General features: G+C 39.8%; 1 protein-coding gene across 19 annotated transcripts in view; it reads left to right on the top strand.

The window, feature by feature from the left end:
- The window catches only part of UBAP2 (ubiquitin associated protein 2), a 116200-nt gene that overhangs the window by 14895 nt on the left and 83914 nt on the right, over positions 1 to 17391 (top strand). For 3 of the 19 annotated variants that reach the window (XM_057313524.1, XM_057313522.1, XM_057313519.1), the window contains exon 2: positions 5110 to 5255. The exons of 11 other annotated variants lie outside the window; for them this stretch is intronic. The gene's annotated coding sequence lies outside the window, so the exon portion shown is untranslated. The remainder of the gene's footprint in view (positions 1 to 5109; positions 5256 to 17391) is intronic. 5 more of the 19 variants (XM_057313525.1, XM_057313523.1, XM_057313521.1 and 2 more) reach the window with 2 other exon arrangements.

Here is a 17391-nt window from a genome sequence, read left to right as displayed (position 1 = left end):
GCATGTCTGTCTTGGGGTGCCCGGTTGGCTCAATTGGTAGAACATGTGAGTTCAAGCCCCACGTTGGGCATGAAGCCTACTAAAAATAAAAAACAAACACGTCTGTCTTTATTACAGACTAAACTATTGTTGGTATTAAGGCTGTCCTGTTCTAATGACTCTTGAGACTTGATTCTCTCCAGAGAGGATAGGTGAGACTAATGCAGCTGAGCATGGTTGGGAAAGAGCCACATTAAAGTACGGTTAGGGACAGGAGAATTTGAGATGGGAGCATTCACTTGGCAATTTATTACCATTTTTGGGTTAATACTCAGGAAGTAGGCCTTCTTTCTTTCCTTTCTTTCCTCCCTCCCTGATAAAATGCATGCTGACATAAGTGGATGCTTGCAGGTGGGTAAGGTTGTCTCTTAATCACTTGAGCTGTCCTAGAAGTCACTATGCAAACTGCTGAAAATCAAGATTTGAGGGCTTAAACTACTCAAGGGCTTGGTGGAAAGCCCCCCCCTCCCCAATAAAACCCGGATTTATTTATTTATTTATTTAGCATGATTGGGGGGGAGAGTGATAGAATATCAAGCAGACTCCACGCTCAGCATGGAGCCCCACACCGGGCTCAGTGTCAAAACGCCGAAATCACAACCTGAGCAAAAATCAAGAGTCAGATGCTTAACTGACTGAGCCACGCAGGTGCCGCAGTGCAGATGATTTTAAAATAAATGACAATTTGAAACATTGCATTGTCCTTGGGTTCAGAAACTATTTCTGGAAAAATAAACAACTATTTTTGATAAGTAGCCATACTATGCTGCCCAGAAGTACAGATACATAAATGGTGCCACTTTAGAGAAAGAGGCCAAGGACAGACAAGACAATGATAGGAATTGATTTATTTAGGAAAGCAAGTTCCTAGTTATGCCCTGGAGTTAGAATGGATTCAGACTGGGGTGCCTGGCTGGCTCGGTTGGTAAAGCATGCGACTCTTGATCTTAGGTCATGAGTTTGAGCCTGATGTTGAGCATAGAGTTTACTTAAAAAACAAAACAAAACAAAAAACAAAAAGAATAAATTCAGACTAATTTCCCACATTACCGATCACATGGTTACAATAACTCATACAGAATCAGAAGTTAAATCATGTTTGTCGTACTGTATTTCTCAAGGACAGGAAGTATGTGTTACATTTTAGAAGGCATTTGTATCAAAAAGTGTTGGAACCAAAACCATCCTGGCCCCTAACGAGTTTTCTTTCATAGTCCGATAATACTGGATTCTGCAGCTAAACAGGATAAATGAGGTGCTATAATTACAAGGCTGTCTTGGTTTTACATAGTTGTTTATATCTCAATGTTCTGTGATAAAAACATGATACAGCCATTTCTAGTGAATGACAGTGATGCAAAACAAATAGAAAACACTGAAAGGATACTCACTAGACTATTAGCTAGATTTAGTAGTTTTTAGTTTTTATTTATTTACTTTTAAGATTTTATTCATTTTGAGAGTGCGTGTGTGTGTGGATGCACAAGCTGAGGGGGGAGGGGGGTGGGGGCACAGTGACAAGCAGACTTCCCCACTGAGCAGGGAGCCCAGTCTGGGGCACGGGGCTGAATCATTCAGTGGAGTGTGGGACTCTTGATCTCAAGGTCATGGGTTTGAGCCCCGCATTGAGGGTAGAGATTGCTTAAAAGAATAAAACACACAAACTTGTCTTTCTAAACATAATTTCTGATTTTGTAAGTCTGGGATGATCTTGAGAATTTGCATTTGTGACGTTCTCAGGTGATGTTCCTGCTGGTCTTAACATCACACTTTGAGGACCACTAATTCCCAGAGTAGTAGTTTGACATCCCAGTTGCACATTATAAGCTTGGAAAGATTTTTTTTTTTTTTTAAGATTGATTTATTTGAGAGAGAGAGAGAATGTGAGAGAGAGCACAAACAAGGGGAAGGGGGAGAGGGAGAAGCAGACACCCCACTGAGCAGGGAGCCTGATCCTAGGATCTGAGCCCAAGGCAGACACTTAACCGACTGAGCCACCCAGGTGCCCCAAGGTTTTTTGTTTTGTTTTTTTTTTAAGATTTTATTTTTAAGTAATCTCTTTTTGTTTTTAAAATTTTAAAAAGATTTTTTTTTTTAAAGATTTTATTTATTTATTCAACAGAGATAGAGACAGCCAGCGAGAGAGGGAACACAAGCAGGGGGAGTGGGAGAGGAAGAAGCAGGCTCCTAGCGGAAGAGCCTGATGTGGGGCTCGATCCCATAACGCCAGGATCACGCCCTGAGCCTAAGGCAGATGCTTAACCGCTGTGCCACCCAGGCGCCCCTAAATTTTTAAAAAGATTTTACTTATTTATTTGACAGAGAGCACAAGCCGGGGGAGAGGTAGGCAGAGGCAGAGGGAGAAAGAGAAGCAGGCTCTCCACAGAGCAGGGAGCCAGATGTGGGAACTCGATCCCAGGGTTCTGGGATCATGACCCGAGCTGAAGTCAGTGGCTCAACCGTCTGAGCCGCCCAGGTGCCCCTATTTTTAAGTAATCTGTATACCCAATGTGGGGCTCGAACTCACAACCCTGAGATCAATAGTTGAATGCTCTCCTGAGTGAGCCAGGCAGGCACCCCTGAAAAGTTTTTTTTTTTTTTAAGATTTTATTTATTTGACAGAGAGGGAGTGAGCACAAGCAGGGGGAGCAGCAGAGGGAGAGGGAGAAGCAGGCTCCCCGCTGTGCAGGGTACCCAATGTGGGGACTCCATTCCAGGACCCTGCGATCATGACCTGAGGTGAAGGCAGACACTTAACTGACTGAGCCACCTGTTTTGAGGCATCTCAAAACAGCTGAGGCATCTGTTTTCTTGTTTTGTTTTGTTTTAAGATTTTATTTTTAAGTAATCGCTATACCTATTGCGGGGCTTGAATTCACAACTCTAAGATCAAGAGTCACATATTCTACTGAGTGAGCCAGCCAGGCACCCCTGAAAAAAAATTTTTTTAATTGAGATAAAAGTCATATACCATAAAATTCATCCTTTAAAGTATAGTTCAGTGGTTTTTTAGTATATTTATGAGGTTGTACAAACATCTCTTTCTAGAACATTTTCCTCACCCCAAAAAGAAACCCATATCCATTAGCAATCACTGCTTATTCTTCCCTGGTAATCACTAATTTACTTTTGTCTCTGCATTTGCCTATTCTGGACATGACATTTAAATGGAAAAATTCTCTCTCTCTGGTCTTTTTCTGTCACCCTGTTTTCAAAGTTCGTCCATGTTATTGCATGTATTGGAACTTTATTCCTTTACTTATTTTGTTTTTTAAAGATTTTATTTATTTATTTGACAGAGAAAGCACAAGAAGGGCAGCAGAGGGAGAGGAAGAAGCAGGCTCCCTGCTGAGCAAGGAGCCAGATGTGGGACTTGATCCCAGGACCCTGAGATTATGACCTGAGCGGAAGGCAGATGCTTAACCAATTGAGCCACCCAAACTCCCCTTAATTTCATTTTTAAAGTGGGCTCTGCACCCACTTTGGGGCTTGAATCCATGACCATAAGATCAGAAATTGCATGCTCCATTGACTGAGCCAGCCTGACACCCCATAACTCTGTTCCTTTTAGTACTTGAATAATAGTATATTGTATGGTTACACCTCATTTTGTTTATTCATCAGTTAATGGGTATTTGGGTTGTTTTTGCTTTTTGTCATAATACTGCTGTGAACATTCATGTGCATATTTCTGGGCAAACATATGTTTTCAGTTCTCTTGGGTATGTACCTAGAAGTGGAATTGCTCGGTCATATGGTAACTCTTAACTTTCTAAGAACTACTGGGAGAACTTTAAAAGAGAATATTGATATCTGGGTCCTGTTTTGAGTGGCTCTGATTTTAATAGGACCTGGTTTCTTTCTTGCTTGCTTTCTTTAATTTTTTATTTATTTGATTTCATTTTTTAGAAGTTGCCCGAGTGATTGTACTGTGCAGCCAGGGATGATGATGAATAGTAATCCAGTTTTCAAGATTCTTAAACTTTTTTTGATAATGAGAAATTGTGCATGCTTCTGGAGATACTCCTGTTAACATTTGGACATGGGTAGAATGGCATATTTACCTAATGAGTATACTGACAAACCTGGGTTGAGACTTTCTAGTGTTTCATGGAGTTGTAGTTTTTCCGGGCTCCTCCTTAACTTGTCTTGCCATTCCCCTGGTTCTTCAGGGGCACTGTGCAACTACAGGATCAGAAATGGTAAGAGGTAATAGCATCCAGTAATTCCTTGTTGCTAGAGCCTATGAGGAACTTGGAAGGTTTCAGAAATGGAAATTGAAAGCAGAAAGCTGACTATAGGTGTGCCCTTGTATATGTGGGTAAGGTACAAACTCGTGTGTGTGTGTGTATGTGTGTGTGTGTGTGTGTGTGTGTAGGGGGAAGACCAGAGAATAATACATAAGAGGGTGGACAAAATCTGATATAAGTAGAGCAAGATAATAGTGATTTTGTATGTGTCTCTGTTAAATAAGAATTACTACTGGATTTATGAGGAAGGCATTATTAATATTTTGTCCTGGTAAAGGGATGATTTGTAGAAATTCCATTTTAATCTGGTTACACTCTTATAATCAGAAAATTTTTTACTTTATAAATAGACCCTTTTCTCCCTTGGCTGTGGAGTAGTAACCCTCTAAAGGAAGGTATCATCTTGGTATTTGTGGGGTGCTTGTTTGAATGTAATGTAAATTAAGAGTATAGTACCTTTTTTTTAAGGAGTATACTATTCTTATAACCTAATAGGTCTTGTGAGGTCCTATGTAGTATAGCAGAAAGGGCTATTAAAAGAAGGGGTTAGGGGCACCTGGTTGGCTAGTCGTTAGGCGTCTGCCTTCGGCTCAGGGCATGATCCTGGTGTTAAGGGATCGAGCCCCACATCAGGCTCCTCTGCTGGGAGCCTGCTTCTTCCTCTCCCCCTCCCCCTCCTTGTGTTCCCTCTCTTGCTGGCTGTCTCTCTCTCTCTCTCTCAAATAAATAAATAAAATCTTAAAAAAAAAAGGGGGGGGTTAAGACTGGTCATGAATAATCAGAGATGCTTCTCCTTTTTTTTTTTTTTTTTTTTTTAAAGATCCCATTTATTTATTTGACAGAGAGACAGCCAGCGAGAGAGGGAACACAAGCAGGGGAAGTGGGAGAGGAAGAAGCAGGCTCCCAGCGGAAGAGCCCAATGTGGGGCTCGATCCCAGAACTCCAGGACCACACCCTGAGCCGAAGGTAGACGCTCAACGACTGAGCCACCCAGGGGCCCCTCCTTTTTTTTTTTTTTTTTTTTTTTAATTGAGAGAGAGAGTGAGTGAGCGAGAGGACAAGAGCGGGGTGGGGAGCAGAGGGAGAAGCAGACCCCACTGAGCAGGGAGCCTGATATAAGGCTTGATCTCAGGACTCAGGGATCATGACCTGAGCCAAAGGCAGCCATTCAACTGACTGAGCCACCCAGGCACCCCAGTCAGAGACTTTTCAAGGGATAGTAATAACGTAGCTGCTGAGTGGGGTTCTGGCTAAAAGACAGGGTTTAGAGCCAAGAAATAAGCCGCATAGGAATGGGATAGCTATATGGAAGCAGAGATAGATAAAATTACTTTTTCCTCCCTGACCTTAGGTAACCTGCAAGAGGAAATATGACTTAAATAATTTTTGATGTGCTGTGGTGTTCAGAGTTCACAAGCACTTATCTTTTCCAGGGGCAGATTATATGCACAGAATAGCAGATAATGTTGTGCTCCTCTTTCAGTGGAGCTTGGGTGTAGGGGAGTTAACCTTGTTCACCAGCTGCTTGAGGCTTGACCTTGCCCTCAGCAGCTGTGGAGAATAAAAGTATCAGCTTGGTCAGCTCCTGGCTCGTAGGGCACAAGCAGTTTAGTTGCATTGGGTTGGGTCTTATACTAGAGTGTTGGCATCCTAGCCTGCCTTGCTGTCTCCTGGGTTGGGGATGTAGAGTTCCTCTTGTTGGCTGCTCTGGGCCTCCCAAATCATTTGAAATTCTTTCCTTTTTTTTTTATTTTAAGATTTTATTTCTAAGGATCTCTACACCCAACATAGGGCTTGAACTCACAACCCTAAGTTCAAGAGTCACGTGCTCCACCGACTGAATGAGCCAGGCACCCCAAAATACATTTTTTAAGTTTATTACTGTTTTTTGTTTGTTTGTTTGTTTTAGTAATAGCTACATCCAACATGGGGCTCAAACTCAGGACCCTGAAATCAAGAGTCCCATGCTCTCCTGAATGAGCCGTCCAGGCATCCCCTTGAAGTTCTCAATATAAACTAGTCCTATTCTTATAGGAATGAATAAATGAATTTCCTTTGTGGGGAAAAAGTTTAGAATAGGTATTTTCTCTTTTTGTTTAATGGATTTTTTCTTTTCTTTTCTTTTCTTTTTTTTTTAAGTAGGCTCCACACCCAGCATGGAGCCCAGCGCTGGGCTTGAACTCACAACCCTGTGGTCAAGACCTGGGCTGAGATCAGGAGTCAGACACTTAACTGACTGAGCCACCTAGGCACCCCAATGGGTATTTTCTTAGTAAGAAGAGCAAGAACACAAATTGGAAGTTAAATACAAATAATGAAACAGAACTGATAACAAAAACGTTAACAATATAGAGCCAAGGGAGCACCTGTGGGTATCTGAAAGCTGGGAAGATAGGTGAGATACTGACCCAGAACCAGATCTGTCATATCACATATGAGGTAGTAGGTGATGCTGACAGTAGTTACAGTGCTTTAAAGAAGAGGAAGCTGAGTTGGAGTCTTATATATCTACAATTGAAATATTAGCTTTGCAGCACAGCGTCGTGATTAAGAGCACAGAGTGTGGAGTTAGATGGCCTGGGTTTGAATCTTGGCTTTACCACTGGCTAGCTGTGAATCTGTGTTTTCTCTGTTTGCTGTCTGTAAAATGGGAGTAATAATTAGTATTCACCTCAGTGTCGTTGGGAAGGTTAATGACTTAATACTGTGATATAAAGCACTTCAGTAGTATCTGGCACATAGTAAACAGTATATGTTTGCTGCTGTTACTATTTTACTTAAGGGTTTTTGGGCTTTTGAGAATGAGTGAATGAATCAGATTTTCATATAGATGAAGGACCCCTATTCTTGCCGTCTAAGATAGTCCCAGCCACCATTGGTCTCAGGACTGAGTGAACAGCATCTCTGAACGTCCTTGATGGGGACTTGATTCTTGAACACAAATTTAGTGGTTGAGCCCTTAGCTGACTAATTCATGTTGTCTTTGAAAAAGAGACATTCATTTTGCTGTTTCTGGAATGTAGATTTTTTTTTTTTTTTTGATGCAGTAGATGAGATACCCCAGGCCATTGTGTGAGCCTTCTGGTTTTAGAGCTGCCTTCCATTGCTGACAGTTGATGATACTATCTTAAATAAAGGACTTTTTGCTTTCAGCAAAATCTTCATAGTTCTCTTCTCAGTACATTATCAAAAAGTGTTCTGTAATTTTTCAGAATGATCAAATGTGCCCTTGCTTTTCTTTCTTTTTTTTTTTTCTTCCTTTTTTCTTCCCCCCCCCCTTCTTCTTTTAGGGTATGATATTACATGGTTTTTGGATAATTTTCTACCCACCCACTCACCCCCCCTCCCCTTTTTTTGGCTTAAAGTTAAGAGTCCCTCGGGGCGCCTGGGTGGCACAGCGGTTAAGCGTCTGCCTTCCGCTCAGGGCGTGATCCTGGCATTATGGGATCGAGCCCCACATCAGGCTCCTCCGCTAGGAGCCTGCTTCTTCCTCTCCCACTCCCCCTGCTTGTGTTCCCTCTCTCGCTGGCTGTCTCTGTCAGATAAATAAATAAAAAATCTTAAAAAAAAAAAAAAAGTTAAGAGTCCTTTTAGGATGAATTTGTGGTATTATTTGAGCTTCGGTAGAAGTGCAGGTGGCTGTTGTTAACCATTTTCAGTTCATTCTAAACTCCAGAATCACTTTTAAAATGCCTCTGTTTCACTGAGGTACCTTATCTTTTAAAAAAGTCCTTGAAAAAATAGCAGTTAATAAAGCATTTTCTAAAAATACCCGTTCTACAGAGGAAGTCTGTAGTTTAATCAAGTTAGTTTGTTCTCCTGGCTTACTTTCCTTATATAACAAGTAATTTAGACTATTCCTACACTTGAGATAATCTAGGAAGCTTTATATGGTATTTTGCTGGCAGTGTTTTTATAGAGGTTAAACATGTAGCAGTTCGTACTTGCTGTTAATCTATCCCATCTTTAATTTACTTGGGATGAAGCAAGGTAAATAAGGGTTTTAAAATTCTATTGGATAGATTGAAATAATCTGGTGTTTTCTTCACTTCAAGAACCTGAGATATGTATGTTTGAGTTTCTACTGGATTATTTTTAGAATCTCTTGCCCTTGTCTGTTTCTATTCTAAGAATTCTCTTGGAACCTGTTTGAGGGTAGTAGTTCTTGTGGGTGGAGAGTGGTAGAGGGGATGGAACACAAGTGTAAACTGGATTCCTTTGGTCTGGCAACTGGGTGCTTATTGCAGAAGCATTCCTATTTACTACACATAACTGTGTCCAGAAGAAAGGACATAGAATTTCCCCATGTGACAGTATGTTAAAGTTCTGCCTTTTTATAGTCTAGTTTCCTTGCCTTATTCATTTTGTAATTCATTGGTGGTAACAGTTTTTAACGGTGGTGATCATTATTTTGATAACTTTGCTTTTATTTTGATTTGTGAATTCACTGTCTCCAGAAGTTTTATATAAAGTGAGTATAAGAAAGTTTGTTGAATCATAACATCCTGTTAATATATTTTCTGGCCTCTTTGTTTTTTTTCCTCTTTTAAAAAAGATTTTATTATTTGAGAGAGAGAGACAGATATAGAGAGAGAGAGATTGATTGTGCGTACACAAGCAGGGGAGAGGGAGAGGGAGAAGCGGACTCCCCTGCTGAGCAGGGAGCCCAACTCCAGGCTCAGTCACCGGACCCTGGGATCATGACCTGAGCTGAAGGCAGATGCCCAACCGACTGAGCCACCCAGGTGCCCCCTGGGCTCTGTTTCTCCATGGGATTTTAGTAACACTTTTCTTTCTCTCTGTGCTTGCTCTGTAAACTCCCAGTTTTATCTTTGGAGGTTTTTTGCTGGACATCTGAAGCATTAAATAAGATTTTTTTTAATTTGCATTTTCAGAAGTAAGTTATACCCAATGTGGGGTTGAACTCATGACCCTGAGATCAAGAGTAGCATGCTCTACCGACTGAGACCAGCCAGGTGCCCCAAGACTTTATTTTTATTTATTTGTCAGAGACAGCACAAGACATTTTTTTTTTTTTTAAAGATTTATTTATTGGAGAGCGTGAGCAAGCAGGGGGGGAGTCAAGGGGGAGAGAGAGAATCTCAAGCAGACTCCCTACTGAGCACAGAGCCTGATGCAGGGCTCAGTCTCACGACCCTGAGATCATGACCTGAGCTGAAATCAAGAGTTGGGCGCTTGGGTCGTGTGGGTGGCTCAGTCAGTTAAGTGTCTGCCTTCCGCTCAGGTCACGATCCCAGGGTCCTGGGATTGAGTTCCACATTGGGCTCCTTGCTCAGCGGAAAGCCTGCTTCTCCCTCTGCCCGCTGTTTTCCTGCCTGTGCATGCTCTCTCTGTCTCTGACATAATAAGTAAATAAAATCTTAAAAAAAAAAACCCAAAACAGTTGGACACTTAGCCGACTGAGCCACCCAGGCGCCTCAGACTTTTTTTATGAACAGGAATACAGCCATTCTTACATTTCAGTGTTAGTGTCGATTGCCATATTCATAGAAATACGAATTTGTTTAAGCATCCTTAGAAGCATGCGCTGGTTCCATCATTTTTTCTTTTAAGTTTTTGGAAGGATTGAATTTGTAATGTTTATGCCAAAAGTCTTCTGTAGTAACAGTTTATATATATATATATAACCCGGAGTAGTAAACCTTAATTAAAAGAGAAAAATGGTTATTTTCAAACAACAGTATGTAAACATAAAGTAAGCAATGTGCTTTTCATGTTTCACAAAGCAATATAATTCTGGTTCAGCCATGGAACTGGGGACATTATTTATAGCCTAATCACATACATCAAATGTAGATTGAGGATTGATGATTGGAATGGAGATATAAAGTCTTAATGTTTATACTGAGGCAGTGAATTAGTAAAATTGTAATAGTTTGAAACATAAAAAAAGTATATGGTTTTCTTGATTGACAAATGAGGATTCAGGTACCTTATATCAAATGTTTGGCTGTAATAGCAAGGCTGTTAAGATTTAAAGTCTTTTGGGGCACCTGGGTGGCACAGCAGTTAATCGTCTGCCTTCGGCTCAGGGCGTGATCCCAGTGTTATGGGATCGAGCCCCACATCAGGCTCCTCCGCTATGAGCCTGCTTCTTCCTCTCCCACTCCCCCTGATTGTGTTCCCTCTCTCGCTGGCTGTCTCTATCTCTGTCGAATAAATAAATAAAATCTTTAAAAAAAAAAAGATTTAAAGTCTTTTTTTGGTAAGTCAAAAAACTCAGTCTTAGCATTCATTCAGTTTAGCTTAAGTTTATTTCTGTACATGCAGATTTTTATCACCAGATGGCACTCCTGTAAGAAGAAATTATCATTTTGTTATATTTAATGTACCTAGTTTATTTTCATAAATGAGAGCGTACAGGAATAAGTAGTTCAAAAGATGAATGAGAAAAGGTTCGCATAATTCAGTAGAATAGCAACTGTTTGGAAATCTGTAAGTAAACTAAAAATGACTTTTTTTTTTTTTTTAAAGTTTTACTCTGGAACACCACTCAGATTTTGATTGGATGTTTAACTTTAGATACTTAAGATAGAATTAAATAGTGCTCAGAGGTGATTTTAGAAATAATCAAGTAATCCCTTTATTTCAGAACTACATATATATATATATATGAATTAAATATTTTATTTATTTGTAAGAGCACAAGCAGGGGGAGAGGGAGGCAGAGGGAGAAGCAGGCTCCCTGCTGAGCAAGGAGCCCGTTGAGGTCTTGATCCCAGGACCCTGAGATCGTGACCTGAGCTGAAGGTAAATGCTTAACTGACTGAGCCACCGAGGCGTCCCAGAAATACTAATATGTTTTAACATGTGTTGGTACTTTATAGTTAAAAAGTGTATTTGTTCATGTGTATTTATTCATATTGGAGAACACTAAACTCAGAGAAAGCTCTAAAAATAATCATGGCAAAACAGTTAACCTTGTTCCGTGTAACACAACCAAAGCAATAAACCCAAACCAGCAAAATATCAAAATGGTTAAACTCAGAAAAAAGAATCAAATGCGTACTGATACTGACTGAGAGGCAGAGTCAAATACAGCAAGTTTTGGGGCACCTGAGTGGCTTAGTCGGTTAAGTGTCTGACTCTTGATTTTGGCTCAGGTCATGATCTGAGGGTTGTGGGGAGTCTGCTTGAGATGCTCTCCCTCTCCCGCCCCCCCATGCACATGTGCACACACTTTCTCTCTCAAATAGTAAATGTTTAAAAAAAAAAAACCCAAATATACTAAGTTTTAAATCAGCATATTTGGCATGTGAGATATTCTGGTTAATTGGTTATTTGCTATAGTTTATGTGAAAGGCAGTGTAGTAATATGTCTGTGGACTTTATCTAGCATTCCAGTTAACAGAGGACCTCTTGAGAAAATAAGTAAATAAAATTAGGTTAGCTAACTTAGAAAAAGCTTGTCAGACCTTTTCTAGCTAAAATAGTTTTTAGAAACATAATTTTCCTTTTGGATGCCTGAATTCGTATACTGAATTTCAGTTAGTCTCCTCTATTTTAAGATAAACAGGTGGAAAAGATATCTAGAAATGCTGGTATAGTGTCATTTCATTAACCTGAGATGTATAAGATTTATAAATAGGGGAACATTGTTCCACACCATATGAATGTTTGCTTTGAGGTCTCTATAACTGATTGTTCTAGAAAATAGAATTCCATTTATTGTTCTTTTTGGAGTCATTGGCTGTGCTATGATTTGTTCTTTCTCAGGTCATTCTTAATTTCTAAAAGTTACCAGCTTCTATAGCATGTCATTTCAACACACTTGTCAAATGTATCTTGTATTGGTAGCTACTGAGTAATGAAAGGAAACAATGAATTTCTGATCTTGTTTATGATATTATGATTAGGAAGGCAAGTTAAGTTTAGGAAAAAATAGTAAACTAAAATATGAATTGTATATAAGTACTGTTGTATTTAAAGGAAAGTAATATATTAAAAGCACTGGAAATCTGTAACCTGTTTTGGAATATTTTAAATGGACTTTGTTAGAAACTTAAGGGCTTGTTAGTGTGATCTATCCTCTTTGAATTATTTGCCTTAATACTTCTGGGTCACTAGGCCAGAAATGAAAATGATCATGAAACTTTGTATTTTAATTTTGCATGTTTGTTTATTAGGGCAGATTGTTCTTTTCTCATTCACTGTTCTTCAGGTATACATTACTTTAAATTTTTATTAAATATTGAGTACACAGAATAGAGTACTTAATCTTAGATATTGCTGATTGTAACATGTATTGACTTAAGAGATTTTATGTGAGGAAGTATATAATCAATGATCAATATTTATAAAATATATAAATATGAAGAACAAAACAAAAAATATTCAGAAAGAAAAAAATCATTATCTTTTGAAACTCATGGTCTGCTACTTCCCAGTACCCAACTTGTGAATTAGGTAAAGTGAACCCCTATTCAGAATTTTGAGTTTATCCTTTCCTTGCTTTTCCTTATAATTTTAACTTCTTTTTACAAAAAAAGTTAATGATATATTGTTTTCTTGAATATTAAAGTAATGTAACCGTAGTATGTATATTCTTCAGTGTGTTTTCTTTCTCAATTTCCCATAGAGTATGTTATTGAGACTCAATCAACATGTATATGGCTATTATCCATTTTCATTGCTTTATAGCTTTATAGCATTCCTTGGTAGGAATATCTTGAAAATGGTGTTTGGATTGTTTCCTTGAACATACTAATTACATGTTTTTAGTACAGATGTGCTAGAGGTATATATAGCTTGGAAAGGGGATATGCCAAGAAGTGGAATTATTAAATCATAGGGTATATACATGTTTACCTTTTTTTTTTTTTTTAAGATTTTATTTATTTATTTGACAGAGAGACAGCCAGCGAGAGAGGGAAGTGGGAGAGGGAGAAGCAGGCTCCCAGCAGAGGAGCCCGATGTGGGGCTCGATCCCAGAATGCCGGGATCACACCCTGAGCCAAAGGCAGACGCCCAACGACTGAGCCACCCAGGCGCCCCTATACATGTTTACCTTTATTAGATAATACCAGATTGTTATACCAAGGGGGACTCGAACTCAGAACCCTCAGATCAAGAGTCGCATACCCTTCTGACTCAGCCACACAGGTGCCCCTAAATTGCCTTTTTTTTTAAATTTTTTTTTTAATTTGAGAGAGAGCAAGTACAAGTGGGGGGAGGGGCAGAGGGCAGACTCCCCACTGAGTGTGGAGCCCAATGTGGGACTCCATCCCAGGACCCTGAGATCATGACCTCAGCTGAAGTCAGATGCCTAACTGACTTAACCAGTTACAAGTCAGTTACAACTGACTTGTAAGTTGGCTTTTTAAAATTTAATTTAATTTAATTTTAAAATAATCTCTATACCCAATGTCACACTCAAACTCAAAACCCTGAGATCAAGAGTTGCGTGCTCCTTTGGCTAAGCCAGCCAGGCGCCCCTAAAATTGTCTTTTTAATGTATGGTCTAACAAAAAATAAATTTTTTAAAAAAAGTATAATCAACCACTTCTTTCAACCTCACTTTTTTTTTTTAAGATTTTATTTATTTATTTGGTGGCGGGGGGGGGATATAAGCAGGGGGAGTAGGTGGGGCCCCTGGAATCATGACCTGAGCAGAAGGCAGATGCTTAACAACTGAGCTACCTGGGTACCCCTCAACCTCACTTCTTTAAAAGTTTACCTTTTCTCATCACATGTACTGCCATCTCTATTAGGAATTATATCTGTATGTGTGGGTCTCTTTCTGGGCTTCTTGTTCTGACCCATTGGCCAGTTTTTCTTTCCCTTTACCGTTGTTGTTCTCTTGTAATTACTGTAGTGTTATAATCCTTGATACTGGTGAGGTAGGTCCTGTGTCTCAGTTTTTTGGTTTTGTTTCCTTTTGGAGGAGTATCCTGACTGTTGTTGACTATTTGCTCTGCATGTCAATTTAGAGTCAGCTTGTCAGGTTTTAGACAATAAAACCTTATAGAGGGGCACCTGGCTGGCTCAGAGGAGTGTGTGACTCTTGATCTCCAGGTTGTGAGTTTGAGCCCCACGTTTGGTGTAGAGATTACTAAAAAAAAGTAAATAAAAAAAAACCCCCACAACATTGTTAGAATTTTGATGAGATTTAAGTTAAATCTGTAGTTGAGGGAGAATTATCACTCTTACTGAGTGAACCTTTTAAAACGTGTTGGAACAGGCGTTCCTGTGTGCCTCAGTACGTTAAGCGTCTGCCTTTGGCTGTGGTCATACCCCAGGGTCCCGGGATCAAGCTCTGCATCAGGCTCCCTGCTCAGTTGGGAACCTGCTTTTCCCTACCCCTCTGCCTGCTGCTTCCTCTGCTTGTGCTCTCTTTCTGTCAAATAAATGCATAAAATCTTTATTTTATTTATTTTTTAAAAGGGTTAGAACACTTTCTCTCTTAAGGGCCAGGTAGTCAATATTTTCTGCCTTGCTTGTGTTATAACTATACAGTACTACCATCGTAGTGCAAAAGTAGTCATAGACAGTTTCGTAGAGATGGACTTTTTTCCATTAGCTGACATTTAGGTACATATACTTAATTTTTGTCCATTGGTTTTTCTTTTTTTGTGTGTGTTTAGAAGTTTTGCTACAAGCCATAGCACAGAATTTTGAGGGGTTGAGCCAACTCATACATTGTTTGCTTGTTTATTTTGAGGAATATTTTGTCCGTGCTTCTGTATAAATGGGGATGGCAATAATAATCTTTTTTAGGGGCGCCTAGGTGGCGCAGTCGTTAAGCATCTGCCTTCGGCTCAGGGCGTGATCCCAGAGTTCTGGGATCGAGCCCCACATCAGGCTCCTTCCTCTCCCACTCCCTCTGCCTGTGTTCCCTCTCTCGCTGGCTGTCTCTCTCTGTCAAATAAATAAATAAATATTTAAAAAAATAATCTTTTTAAAAAAGATTTATTATTTTATTTTATTTGAAAGATTTTATTTAATTTGCAAGAGAGAGGGAGGGAGTACATGCGAGCATGAGTGGGGGGAGGGGCAGAGGGAGAAGCAGACTCCCTGCTGAGCAGGGAGCCCTATGCTGAACTTGATCCCTGAACCCTGGGATCTGTGACCTGAGCTGAAAGCAGACACCTAACTGACTGAGCCACCCAGGCACCCAAGATTTATTTATTATATTAGAGAGAGAGAGAGAAAGAGAGTACATGATTGCGCTCGATTATGGGGAGGGGCAGAGGGAGAGGGGGAGACAGATCCCAATTAGGCTGCACATTCAGCTAGAGCCTGATACGGCCAGTATCACGACTCTGAGATCATGAGCTGAAACCAAGAGTGGGACACCCAACCAACTGAGCCACCCCGATGCCACAGTATCTATTCCTTAAGACTTTTGAGGCGTGCAGTAAGATAAAAAATATGAGATATTTTGTAAACTAAAAAAAAAAAAAAAAAAAAAGTTACTCAAATGGATTCTTAGAACTTTTTACATGTTCCCTACAACATGAAATGTTATGACCATTCTAAATTAAAACTGTCTCCTTGCCATATGTTACCTCTCTCCATTTTCAGCATTTTCTTTAACTTGATACAACATTTTATATTTAGCTATTGGAATTGTATTTCTGTTTTGCCATTTTCCAACTCTTTCTCCCACCCATTTGTTTTGAAATATCTGTTTTATGGACGCAGGATTTATGCAAGTTCAGATGTCTTGAATAGCTAACTCTTGGGGTTGTACCAGAGCCACACCAAATTCTTAGTAGGTTCTGTTTTGAAAAATGCTGGTTTTATATATAATGCTTTCCCCATTTTAGGCCTTGGCAGTAGAGAGGGAAGTCCAGCTCTTTAAAAAGAGGAACTTGAGTGGCGGATGATGAGCTTCTCGGCTTCCCTAAGGGTGTGGATAGCATACAGGCTTAAGGGAGATAGGTTGGACCATTTAGGGCTGTGTTATATGTGTCTGTCCTGGATATCTCATCGATGGAATCATCTTATAAGTGGAATACAGTGTTAAATTCCAGTTATGAAGGCTCAACTTTGAAAAAAAAATTTGACACGGAGTATATTATTGTTTCTTGTGCCATATTTGGATCATTTGACTCAAACAGATATTTGTAGGTCATAGAGGGTTAGTTCCAGTTTGTACTCTGAAATGTGGTTTGGAGGGAAAGATGTATGGATTTTTCCCCAAAATTGTATTCTCCTAAAACAGCAGACTTTAGTATTTGTATCATCTCAGCAGATCTTGATAACAGCCATTTTCTCCAGAAAGAACACAGGTAGAACGATGATTAGGTATTAAGACTAGGTGTAAGTTTTTTTGAGGGTCAGAGAGTATGAGTTTTCCCTTAATTTTTCCTTTGGGAGCAAAACAGGTGCCTTTTGTTTTTAAGGGAGCAGAGAAGAGAGCCTATATAAAAAGTGTGATAATTATGAGATTTGATTCATAACCAAATGAGCAGTTATATTTTATTTTAAGTAATCTCTATACCCAGGGTGGGGCTTGAACTCACGACCCCGAGATTAAGAGTTGGAATGCTCTACTGACTTGAGTCAGCCCTCGTATTGTATTTTAAATTTGCCTGATCAGAGATACCCTTAAGAATAAGGGCCCTACTGGTTTAAGCATATTTTAGAGCTCTTCTAAATTTTTTTAAAGTTTATTTATTTTAGTAATCTCTGCACCCAATGTGGATCTCGAACTCACAACCCAGAAATCAGCAGTCACATGCTCTTCTGATTGAGCCAGCCACGTGCCGTGAGAGTACTTCTAAATTCTTAGAGCATGGTTTTTAGCCTGGGCATCCATGGACATTGGCGGGGGCGGGGTGGTGGAGTGGGGTTGCCTATTGCTTTGGGGAAGGATATGAGAGGTGTAAACCTCTTAAAATTTTCACAAGGTAGAATTGTTCATGGATATGCATTTTTCTGGGGGAAAAGTCCATACTTTTCATCAAATCGTCTAAGTACTTAATGACCCAGAAGGCTTAACAAGAGTCACAATATCAGAGTGAAACACATTTTTTTTTTTCATAAGATTTTGTTTATTTGAGAGAGAGAGAGAGCACGAATGTGGGGGAGGTGGCAGAAAGAGAGTGAGAAGTAGGCTCTCTGCTGAGTAGGTAGC

This window comes from Ursus arctos, unplaced genomic scaffold (genome assembly GCF_023065955.2).
Source record: "Ursus arctos isolate Adak ecotype North America unplaced genomic scaffold, UrsArc2.0 scaffold_18, whole genome shotgun sequence".
NCBI lineage: Eukaryota > Metazoa > Chordata > Mammalia > Carnivora > Ursidae > Ursus > Ursus arctos.
The sequence above is the reverse complement of the archived record's forward strand: the minus strand, read 5'-3'. Positions and strand labels throughout refer to the sequence as shown.